At 41.0% G+C, this 12,450-nt stretch overlaps 2 long non-coding RNA genes across 5 annotated transcripts; both read right to left on the bottom strand.

Moving 5' to 3' along the window:
* Positions 1-757: 757 nt before the first annotated feature.
* Positions 758-5,223, bottom strand: LOC124678616. 2 transcript variants are annotated; one of them, XR_006994557.1, is made up of 8 exons: positions 5,107-5,223; positions 4,145-4,249; positions 3,938-4,017; positions 3,786-3,844; positions 3,454-3,538; positions 2,080-2,278; positions 941-1,022; positions 764-849 (listed from the first exon to the last, which is right to left on the bottom strand). It is a non-coding gene; the product is annotated as an uncharacterized LOC124678616 (long non-coding RNA). The 2 variants fall into 2 exon arrangements; XR_006994558.1 differs by having other exon boundaries at positions 758-1,022.
* A 704-nt stretch (positions 5,224-5,927) lies between these two features.
* On the bottom strand, positions 5,928-10,671 carry LOC124669299. Of its 3 annotated transcripts, XR_006992117.1 has the most exons (10): positions 10,543-10,671; positions 10,066-10,141; positions 9,863-9,954; positions 9,447-9,499; positions 8,859-8,967; positions 8,584-8,694; positions 8,351-8,408; positions 6,812-6,890; positions 6,521-6,570; positions 5,928-6,188 (listed from the first exon to the last, which is right to left on the bottom strand). It is a non-coding gene; the product is annotated as an uncharacterized LOC124669299 (long non-coding RNA). The 3 variants fall into 3 exon arrangements; XR_006992115.1 differs by lacking the exon at positions 5,928-6,188 and having other exon boundaries at positions 6,285-6,570; XR_006992116.1 differs by lacking the exons at positions 5,928-6,188; positions 8,351-8,408; positions 8,584-8,694; ... (3 more) ...; positions 10,066-10,141; positions 10,543-10,671 and adding an exon at positions 7,409-7,960 and having other exon boundaries at positions 6,285-6,570.
* Positions 10,672-12,450: the final 1,779 nt, after the last annotated feature.

Here is a 12,450-nt window from a genome sequence, read left to right as displayed (position 1 = left end):
ATCTCTGGTTAAACTTAGAATAACACATGCTTATATAATGCCTTTAGATTTCTGTAGAGAAAACAATTCTTCCGGAGATAATCAAGCTTTATATGGCATCATGTTGAACTGTGTAGATGTTATTATTATATGGCATCCGGAGAAAACAAAGTGGTGTGCAAAGAACCATTATCAAATGTGTGATATGCACCTGTAATAGAATAACCATAGCCAAATATTGCACAACTCAACCCTCAACTCCCATTCTATGCAAAAAAAAATTACAACATCCACTTGTAAGTCATATTGCTCCATATGGTAATGATGCGCTATAACATATTATTAAGTTTACTTATTAGAGAGAAGGCTGATATGATTTTTTGCCAGATGATCCTTAGGATAATAGTAATATCACAGCCAAAGAAAAGTAGCATTACCCACATCGAGATGTAGGCAGGGAAAAAAAGAAGCATGTTTTGATCTCCTAGAAAGAACATATACAACATGGTTAGGCCCAGCTTCATATTGGTGCATTTGATCCTACTGCCACAGAGACACTCGTTTCATAAAGCCATGGTAGTATGAGCCATTACCTCGACAATAAAATTGCATTACACTAATCCACCCTACCTTACAACAGACTCTAAGCAAACTATATTTGGTCTAGTTTTGCAGAGCTATGATCAGCTAAGCAAGCACATCACAATTGGGCCAAGTAAAGGAACCAAGGTTCTCTGGAAACAATAAACCACTTAATGTATTAATTTGGAAATGTATTGGCCAAGAAGCTATCGATAAATAAATTACATCAGAATGAAAACACTGACAAACTAAAGCCATCCACCAGTTCACGCTAATTTTCTACTTCACCTATTCACAAGAATGAGCCAGATTCAGTAATCAGTCCATGGAAACTAAAAACCATAGCATATGGCAACAGAGAGAGAGAGACCGTGCTTACGCTAGAGGATGGAGATAAGCTCACCACACTGTGGCATGAATAATTGATCCGAGCCAGAATATCCATTACATATGCACCTAGCCTGCAAAAACAGAATTTTTCCTAAATGCTCCAAACCAACAATGGAAAACTAAGCATCCAGACTTTGAAAATAGCAGCGGGAAGTCGGGAAGCATAAAGAAAGATCAATGAACATTCAGTAATCTGAAAAATTATCTTACGAATATCACATCATGTATACAGCCAAATAGGTTTCTTTAGCTATCCCTAGTCAAGGAGCGTACTACAAAACATTGTATAAGAATGAAATGGAACCGATAAACTTCTAACCCAATCTGTTTTCGGTATAATGGGCAACCGCATACCATGTGATCATTGGTGAAATAAGAGCTCCCATTTTGAGCTAGGATATTTACCAAAGATGCAGAAAAGAGAACTCGGAATAAACTTCCGTTATATATTGAAAGATAAATATTAGCTTTACAATATATAGCACAGATAACATGTCCGTGCTGAAACAACAAGCACCTCTAGACATATAATCCATAGATGTAGATTGTTTACCAAGTGCAAAGCCATGCCATCGACTTGTACGAAAGAAAAACACGGTGTTTCATTAAGATTTGTACTTTTCCACTTGCACGAACAGAACCAAAACAGAATTTCAAAAAACCATGGTGTGTTTCCCCTGTAGTACCATAGTGTGTTCAGTCCACATATTTATTTTGAATTATACATCAGAAAAGCTTCGTTTTAATTTCATGACTTCCATTATAAACAATATACATACTTATTAATCACATTTATTGATCAAATAAGCTAATACAAACATTCAGGAAAAAGTGACTTGCATATGCAAAATCGAGTGAAGATATGGGTTCTAGATGCATATGAAAAATCATTCACATTGCTTTAATATCAAAATAATATAATTTATTTTATCCCGCAGAGATGTATCCTGGTAGAATTAGACGATTTGCCAATCAAACTGAAGGTAAGTTGAATGAGTATGGAATATGGAAATACTAAAAATGAATGAATTTCCAAACAAAGCATTCTGCAACAAACATAAGGAGCATAAGCGGACAGTAAACCAATCATATCAATTTAATTACATCAAAACATTGAAAATTACTTACCTGCATCAAGGTGCTGCAACCTGAGCATGCTCATGTACATAGAGTTTTTAAGTCTGCCTTACCACCAAGGAGGTGGCGGCTAAGACCAAGGGCTGACAATAGCCGATGACACAGAAGTTGGATGGGGCGAGGAGGTCTATCTCAATGGTAGCGGCAAGGCTTGTCAAGAAGTACCGAGGAGATCAATCACGATGGTAACCTGCTGAGATGTTAAGCCATTTACGCATTACTTTTAGCAGATAGCCAACAAAGTAATCCAAAATTGAAGAAGCTTCATTATGCTAAAAATGGCATGCTTCTTAAATCCAACTGTATATATTGCGATGAGCTGTAATATATACTTATAGCGGCATTACATTTGCACATCTAAAACTAATAACATCCACCCTATTATCTGATTTTGATAAACCTTTGGGCGATCGACCAGAAGACGGCGATGAAGCACACAGGGGAGCAAGCAAATCTGTCTAGTCACTGAAGTAGCTAGCTAATTATTTCTATGGAAAACTTTGGAAAGTCCAAGATTTCGTGAAGCACGTGGTGATTTTTATGGAACTCTTTTTTAGAATATTACTTTTCAGATCAGGCAGCATATTGCACTGGAACACTCATAATTCTCTATTTGAATAGAGCACCCAAATTTCAGTAACGAAGAGCAATAATTTTCAACATGTGAGCATCATTAGGCAAGAAACCCAGTTAACAAATATTTATTTCAACTCTTATTTATCTCAATCACTAATGTTTATTTCAGAACCCAGTTAACAAATATCTATTTCATTAGGCAAGGAACCTGGTTAATTCATTGTACACTGCTATACCTGTGGGGTAGTAGTTGGATGGTTTTCCAATCTCTAGCGACATTTCAAAATGTGAAATAGGACCAAACAATATACTGTGTTACATGCTTTCTTTTCGGCATGAATAAACCCTTTAATTCTGCAGATAAAGCATCCCCTCAATGGAGGCAATCCAATTGGCTAAATAAATGTATGGAAGAAGGGAGTTGAAAATTGAAGGCATCTGTGCAATTCGCTACCACTGCTGAACTCTCTGGTCTAACTCTGGAACCCCACACCCATGAAGAAAGCAAACCAAGATATCAACCAAAACCGCTAATGGCATAAGCCCAAATGCATAGCGTCCACAAATAACTCTGATGCCAAAGCAAAAAAAACACAATAGCTATATTGCCTGATCTGTAAGAAAGGAAGTAAGCTTGCCAAGAAATTCAAAAACATAGTAATGCCAAAGAAAAATCACACTATGGCATCGTATTGTTTGACTTAAATATACAAAAACAACAGCAGCATTATAACTCCCTTGATTACAAAATGTAGTGTGTAGTTGTATCTTGTATGGAAGCATTCTCACCTCAAATGGAGCAAGGGAAAACCATCACAGTTCACGACAGAGGTAGAGCTGCCCAAGAAGGTAACTACAATACAGAAACTGTAACCTGTACACGAGTAGGTTTTTAAGTCAGCCATCTATCAGTTAGCTTCAGTTCTTTATATTACACGAGTAGGTGTTTCTTAACATCGTGATCATGTTCAACAAGAATCGCAGAACACATATCCAGATGCAAAAAAAATTGACAGTTTCAAGATATTGTGCGAACTCAAGGGCTACGCTATTACGATGTGGGGAATTTAAATGCCTGGCTTATGTTGAAATCAAAAAATATGCAAAAAAAAGAGACAAACCTGAGTTGTGGGAGGATGAGAACCATATACTGCGGTTATTTATTTGAGGATTCCATAGCCTGATGAGAGGGCGCACATATTTGAGAAATAGCATATGGAGTTGGACAGAGTACATGAGAATAAACAGGAAAAGAGAGAAGAGGATGAGCAACCTGGGGCAGCGACGGAGTCCACGAAGGCCAATGGTGGTTGTTGTCACTCTCGGTGAATCTCCTGGACATCCAAACTCTATCTGTGAAATGAAATAAAATTTGGGAGGAAGGAATCAGAAGGAGGAGTCAGTTAAAGTATAGAGAAGATGATGCTCCCACGGGGATAGAAGGAGGTCAGCTTCGTCAAATGGGATGCTCTTCTCCGACCTTGTGCAAAGACTGGCTGTCGCCACCCTTCGACAGGTGCCTCCTCTCACCCGCCACCGCCATTGTCTCGTCCGCCTCCGTCGCGCTCGTCGGTCATCCTCCACACTGCATCATCCAATTCATCCAATATTAGGCCTGACTATGCAACACGATAGATGAATCCACCACATAACATCAGACAAATAATGATGATGCAACAAAATCTCTAAATGAGCCACAATCCCGTTATTTCAACTAAATCTAATTCTTATAGTAATCAGGGAGTCATGGACTTTAATTTATAAACTTTAATAAGCCAATTCTGCAACCAACCTATATTCTGAAAATCACCCACTTTATCACATAAGCATTGAGACACAATCCAGGTAAATCTAGAAGAGATAAAATTAGTACCACATGCCACTTTGTGCTCATTAGAGCTGAATAGATTCAGCTCACAAGCTTGTAAGCTATGATATAAACTGCATGGACATAAAGGCATTTTTGCATCTAAAGAAAAAAATGGAGCATGTACGGATACAATTTGATAAGCAATATGATAATATTCAGTTCTTATTAGAATTAACACGGTTAGACCAGATTGTAGTACTATCATATAAGCCTCCAAAGACTCGTACATGTTGACAATAAAATATGGATGGTACTAAGTGTTCACCAAACCATTCATGTTTCCTCAATTGCTATTTTCTCTGCTACCGAGATCAAAGTAAAGAAAACAATTGTATTTAGTCCAGGTGGAACATGCTATTATTACGAGAATAACACACAAGCAGAAGACAAATCTATGAGTATATATGCTCTACATTCTAGTACGCGCCAATAAAATGCTGATGCTTTCTCATCAGGATTTAGGACCTTGTTCCTACATGCTCAATTAAATATTTCTGTTTTCCACGGTTACATAATGCAGCCTCACACAAAAGTACTACCACTGCAAACTATTCACCCAGATGCCACCGTACCTGCAAAATCTCAAGGTTTTTCTTCAGCTCGGGTGTGTTGCTCGGCACTCGACCGTAAGAACCCATACAAGAAATAATAGCAAGATTCTAAGTCGGTGAAGCATCTCCAGTAGGAATCTGACAGGGAGGTTGACGAAATCTGGTCAAGGCGATGACGCACTCTGGCCCTGCTCTACCCATGGAAACACAACATAAATTATATTATAGGCAGTAAAGTTCAGAATTACAACCAGAACGAGTACAAGATGGAGATGCTTCATGGCAGCCCTCATGTAAGCATATGGTCAACAGAAACATGGTGGTATTATTGACCAGAGAAGCTCTTAATGAAGCAAAACACCATACCCATATAACATGTATAAGCATCATTTAACTTTACGAGTCACAAAATCAAGCCCATTGATATTTTTCTTAGGTTAGAGCCATGATGACTATCGATCATACCTGATTCAAATCAGGCCAAACACTTTAATATCGATCATACCTGATTCAAGAAGCCATCAGAAGCAAAATGAAAGACCCCCATAATAAATATAGATTGGACGCATCTGAGTAGCTGGCCTCATATTCAATTAATTTCTAAAAACTAAAAATGCAAATTTTAATATCAACTGAACTTTTTGCAATTTTTATATATAAATTTACTACAATAGAGAGAAACAAAGTACCATATTTGTTCCTTTTAAGGATAAATCTATTTTATAAAAAACAATAGAAAGAAGCACATTGGTGTGCATCTGCTTGGTCATCTGCACCATACATCAGTGTGCATGTCAGGCAAGCATATAAACGCCCCATATTATCTTTTTTTTTGTCACCAAGCAAATTGCAACAACAACGATCAAGATATGCACAATTTACTAAAATGCACCCAGTGAATTTAAGTAATACATTAATTCTCTAAGAACTACACAATAATTCTTTCACTGCAATCCAATCAAGTAAGATATATGTGTCTGTAGAAGGGTACCATGTTACTCAACAGGATTCAGTTGAACAAAAAATAAGAACAGAAAGTAGGCAGGCAAATGGTCGTGGTAGAAGCACAGGTACAAGCATAATTATTCCAGCTTCATAAGTTCCTAGCATATTCATTTCTTTAGTCAGCCCAAAGCATATATTTAAATGCGAGAGAATACAAAAAATTTATCGATACCGAAATCGGAGGCCGGGCCATCCGAATAAGCCTTCGCTGAAATATTAATGAATTCAGAGATACGCCAAAACTATGCTCTCAATTACATGATAAAACATAAGCAGACTTCCAATTATTACAATAGTTAAGTGCTAATAAGGTAGTAGGATAAATAAAAAAATATTGAAGCCAAATCCACCACAGAATTAGCAGCATTGACGGAACAATGAAAAATATGAAAAAAAGGACTTGGGAGAGGTCAAGGGGACAGAATGATACCAAAACATGAAACCTCTCTCTCTCATGGTGGACTCATCATTCGCTGAGACCTGCAGGTCCACATCCCCTTGTCAATGTCAACAAAGCTGAAATTTTTGTAACTTGCTACCAATAATGAATACAAGGAGAACATGGAAGATTTAGTGCAATAAATATGAAACATGAATTTCTGAGGCCGTACCGATCCTTCCAATAATATCTAGTTAATTTTTTTTTGGAAATGCCTCGGTAAAAAACTCCTAGCAAATGAGACCAGGAACAAAAGGATAGAAGAAAGTGGAAACAATATACCTTCAAATATATGGCTTACTCAAGTTTTTGAATATCCCTTTACTCCTCTTCAGCTGCAGCTACCACAATCTCCTTATCTCTAAAGACAAAGAGTACAGAATAAGCAGAACACCTAATGCTTGGGAGCAGCAGAATAGTGAAACATCACATTCACTATGAACTAAATTTCCCGATGGAACCTATATTGTAACGCAGATAAAATTAGTTCTTCTCATCATTTTTAAAAAGAAAATACTGAGAAAACTCACTATCTGGAATTAGAGTACATGTAGCCTAAGCATCTTTAAAAAATTTGCAGCAGTTCAGAGGATAAAGAAAAATAATGAAGACCTCACATTTATTTATCCAGGCCTATGTTTTAGTCACCATATTCTTATAAATAAAAGAAGAATTGCACTTTCTAAATTAGCAATAATTGAGCATATTGTCTCATATCACAGGGAATAATAAAGACACGAGTCAATCTTATTCATCTAGCCTGCAATGCAAATATAAAAATCCACTACTTTAACTCCAGTCCATGCTAGATTTGGAGGCTGCCACATGGCTACTACAACTCATGTAAATTAGACCTGGGCAGAAGATTCAATCTATTACCTTTTCACATAGTGATAACACGAGATTAGATGAGTCATGAGAGAGGGATCTCCTTGCAGCATAATGGATGCCACAGGTCAATTGATCGGCACCAATCTAGCGCAGAGGCCACGGGGAGGGCATGAGGTGGAGGGCACCATCCCCATCCATGGCCACGGGGAGGGCAGTGAGGTCAAGACCACCAGTTAATTGTTACACGAGCTGACATTACCTTGTTGTAGAATTGCAATATTTACACCCCACTTAAAGTAACATACGGCCCCGCAAAAAAGAAATAACATAAAAAAGCTATTAACACACTGTTTTACCAAAAGGATCAAGTAATTCTTTTTGCAGCTGAATGTAAGAATATATAGGCAACATCCTCATTGTCGCTATTATTACTAAATTTTGAACTACGCATCCAGAAACTTAAATCATAATGGAGGCTAGATTTGGAGGCTGCCACATGGCTACTACAACTCATGTAAATTAGACCTGGGCAGAAGATTCAATCTATTACCTTTTCACATAGTGATAACACGAGATTAGATGAGTCATGAGAGAGGGATCTCCTTGCGGCATAATGGATGCCACAGGTCAATTGATCGGCACCAATCTAGCGCAGAGGCCACGGGGAGGGCATGAGGTGGAGGGCACCATCCCCATCCATGGCCACGGGGAGGGCAGTGAGGTCAAGACCACCAGTCAATTGTTACACGAGCTGACATTACCTTGTTGTAGAATTGCAATATTTACACCCCACTTAAAGTAACATACGGCCCCGCAAAAAAGAAATAACATAAAAAAGCTATCTGAATGTAAGAATATATAGGCAACATCCTCATTGTCGCTATTATTACTAAATTTTGAACTACGCATCCAGAAACTTAAATCATAATTATCACTGCAGACCAGCTGCACAATTACAAATAAATTCAACGCGGGAGAGATGACTTATACCTTTCCTGCGATGTTACCAACCACAACTCTCTGAGCGTTACGAAAGTCAGCGGCCATGCTTCCATGAGTACAAAAGAAAAGAAGAACAGAGGAACTATGTCAAGCAAAAATCATGTAGAAGCAAAACCTGGAAGGCGCAAGATATATGCAACTACTTACAAAGAACAAACGTTAGGCTGGATCACATTGGTTTAGAGAGATGATAGATGCGGATAAATTCCGTTGCTGGTTACCTTTTTCATTCCTTCATTTTGTTCTGAACTGGGGACTCCTTAGAAGGGAGCGCGGATAAAAATGAGGTTCATGCGCATATCAAAAGCTTTTCCTGGTACCTCCATGTGTATCTATGAAAAATTGCAGCAAAGAATGTGGAAAACCAAATCAATTATAAGAAAAGGAAGAATGTTACAGATGACTAAAATAAGAATATGCATTGGCAGTGAAACATAGAATGATATGCACAAGGAAAATACACATGATGCTACCAAATAAAGTATCCTTGTACTACCTGAGAGAGTGAGAGGAGACCTCACATAGATAACATGCTCCCACCTGCTCTTCGCACGGCGACGCACGCGACCGGCGGCCCGCATCCAGTCGAGGGGAGAGAGGAGAGGCTGCCATTGGAGATTAGTCACAATAACATAAATAGATAGTTAAAAACATGTTTTACTGCCACGTTGATATAAAATTTGAATTGTTTAAAGCCATAATACTTCAAGACTTAATTGCATTACTCTGGTTATCTTAAGAAACGAGATAATCGTGTGCTTAGTTATCATTATGTAATTGTATTTTAGATTGAAATGTAAAAGTATAAAAAGATCCAAAGAGGAAGGGGCACGGGCTGAAAAATCACTGTTGGCTCATCCATAATACACACTTAACGTCATTGTACTTTTCCCTTTGCATATACAGAATCTGTAGGAGGACTTGACATTTCAAAGTTTTCATTCTACACTCATTGGTCAGTGTCTCTTTAGATAATAAGAATCGACCTAGTGTAGCTAAAGTTTCAAAGCAAGAAAGAGACATATGCAACTTTATTTACTTGCTCTCATCTCCAGAAAGATTTCAAGATGCCTAAGAAACTAACCTTGCATCAACAAGATACTCCGGAAGTTGCATCGACGTGTCCTCGATTTTCATCTGTCGTGATTCATACATCACAAAAATTACTCAAGTTTCAACCAAACTCAAGCAATGTTCAGAGATAAGGCACATAATTTATGTGCTAACTGACAGAAATAAATGCTCACACACAACAGCGAATAAATGAAAGCGTACAACCATGTGTGGAGGTATGTGACTCCTGTCAATTGATCGTCAATTTCCACTACTCCAACTTTTAGTAAAGTATTAGTTTCTTTGGTAGCATGCAACTCAAATCACAGCCTTCCATTTTTCCATGCAAGTAAATCGCTGAGTAGGGAAATAAACAAGACACACACACAATTCATACTCTCGTGTAACAAAAAACAAGCACAATGTGTTGCTGATTCAGGGGGCGACCTCGATGATAGCGCTGAGGGAGGATGCCGGAGTTACAGGTGTACTGCTCCGAGAGATCTCCATAGACTTTTCTGGGCCTCCTCCTTCTCCGGCTGCTCAAGAAAGAACAAGATCATCTCCAGTACAAGTGAGCTGGATAAACAGTATGTTCAATGCAGTAAAAAATTCTGAAAAAAATACACATATTAATGAAAGCATATCACCTTAGGTGACTTCCTTCTGTTGTTGTTGTTAGGGCAAGATTGGATGTTTTCCAACATATAAACTCCATGCTTAGGGCTGCAAAGATATAAAGGTAGAATGATTACTTATGAATAAAAAATGTAATCAACTTGCTGAACTAAATATTTGAACTGAAACCTTTCAATAGATAAGGGAAATGCAAATCAACTGAAGGGTCAGGGTGGTAGTTGTGAATAGCTTGAGTTGATGGCTCAAAGCAAAACCAACTAATGTAATCTACTCTATTGTTTGTACTCTAATGAGAACATCAGTAGGTAGCAATGATCTCCTCAATTTTCTACTCCTTGTATTCCTCGTAACCGGACGTTATTGAGTACTAGGACTCGCGGCACTCGGGATGGATCCAATTTCAATACAGCGCAACATCGTTTTTTTCTACAACCGGGCAGCGTGAGTAGTTCTAGGGGGAGAATGAAGACGAGATGAGGGTGTCTCACCGGCGGGGGAGGCTTGTAGACGGCCGGGAGGAGCTGCTGGAGCGGGGCGGCCTCACGGAGGAGGGCGCCGGATCTCCTGGCCACCGACGCTAGTGACTTGGCGTCCTAGTGCCCTCCCTTGTCACCACGCGTGCGGACGCCGACAGGCGCAGCGTGGGTTTGACGGCCGGTGGAAGAGCGCACGAGCGACGCGCCGCCACCACTCTCCGCGCCGCCGACCTCCTCTGGCGGGCCACCAGGCTCTGCTCCTTTGCCCGATCTCCGCTAGCAGCTCCTCATGGTGCCGCCCTCGTGCTCGCCCCTCCGCGATTGACGAGCTCCTCCTCGATCTCGCCCCTCCGCGATTGACGAGCTCCTCCTCGATCTCGCCCCACGTCGGCGCTGCCCGGCGCCTCCGGTCGCCGCCGCCATCCGCCGAGGCGGCTCAGAGCGGGAGTGGGGAGGCGGAGACGAGAGAGACGCCGCCGCCATCCGCCGAGGCGGCTCAGAGCGGGAGTGGGGAGGCGGAGACGAGAGAGAGGAGACGTCGGCTCAGAGGCGGAGACGAGATCTAGGTTTCGCTGCGGGACATGGGCGCGAGGCGGACGTGGTGATTAAGCTGGTTCGCTCGCTGAAACACGGGCCCCGCACGAACACGGGCCCAACTGTCATTGAGTCATCTGGACAACCAAGAAGTGAAAGAAAAAATTACCGCATCCAAGGGATGTGGTGAAAAGTGGGGGTAACGAAACACTGCTGCACTGCCAACCAACGGTCCAGATTGTTTTGCCCCTTTTGAGTGCCTTGGTTGGCCGGGTAGTCTAGGGACATTTATAGAAGAAATAATGAACGGAACAAGTTTGCCAGGCATAGGAGCACCGGGGCAGTGATCCATCATGAAGACTGCTTGATCCTAGCATCAGATATGTATATTGCTGCTTCCAGTGATAGTTCTGCCATAATGTTTTTTTTTTGCGAAGAAGAGGACAGAATCATAAAATCTTCGAACTTACAGAAAAGCCTAGAAAACAACAAAAAATACAAAGAAGTCCTTTTGAGCTCCGATCTCGCCGGCGACCAGAACGAGAAGTTGGCACGCCGCTGCCGCTGCTAGTCAGCTTGCCTTGGTTCGACGAATCCAGCCCCATGGCAGCTGGGAAGTCAGCCTTCACCGCCCCCGGAGGGGTAAGGCCTTGGACCATCAGTTCCAACGTGAAGCTCCATGCCGTTGTATTCGATTCCTTCGACATCGCCGGAATCCTTCATCTAATCGGATCCGGCAGGGGCTGCTCGAAGTGCACCAAAGATCTGAAGATCTGCGAGCACGTGGAAGGAGGGCTCGACGCCGAAGAACACCGCCATCGGAGGGGACGAGCTACACCACCAAATACCAGATCGGCCGCGACACCACCTCCTCGTCGCCGCCACTTCGAGACCAGCTAGCTTCTACACTATGTACACACCGCAGCTCTGGGATCCCCCATCCTCCCGCCGACAGAGCAGCCGACGAAGGAGGAGGGATCCCGCGAACTCCTGGCAGCGAGGTGGAACTAGTGGCGGGTTTCAGAAAAACGTTCCCTCCTCACTGTAGCTTTCCTTCTTTCACCCTCCACATAACAAAATATGAAAAAAAAACATCCTAGCTACGGAATGTATGGCTACACGGTATCGATCACAGATTTAGAACGTTTATTAGGGTGGGGGCGTTTGCCATAATATGGTCGCTATGGCTGAGTAGAAATGACAAAGTTTTTAATAACAAAGATTGTTCTCTTCTGCAGGTTATTTACAGATGTACAGCTACTATCCGTTCGTAGTCCGCACTTCGGAAGGTGCGGGAACCGAGACCTGTTTACGGAGGTCCGTACACGGTTGGAGGATACGGCGAGGATACTTTTTCCCTACATGGGTGGCAGCATAATCTACAGA

Source organism: Lolium rigidum, chromosome 7, assembly GCF_022539505.1.
Source record: "Lolium rigidum isolate FL_2022 chromosome 7, APGP_CSIRO_Lrig_0.1, whole genome shotgun sequence".
Taxonomy (NCBI): Eukaryota; Viridiplantae; Streptophyta; class Magnoliopsida; order Poales; family Poaceae; genus Lolium; species Lolium rigidum.
This window is presented reverse-complemented; position numbering and strand designations above follow the sequence as displayed.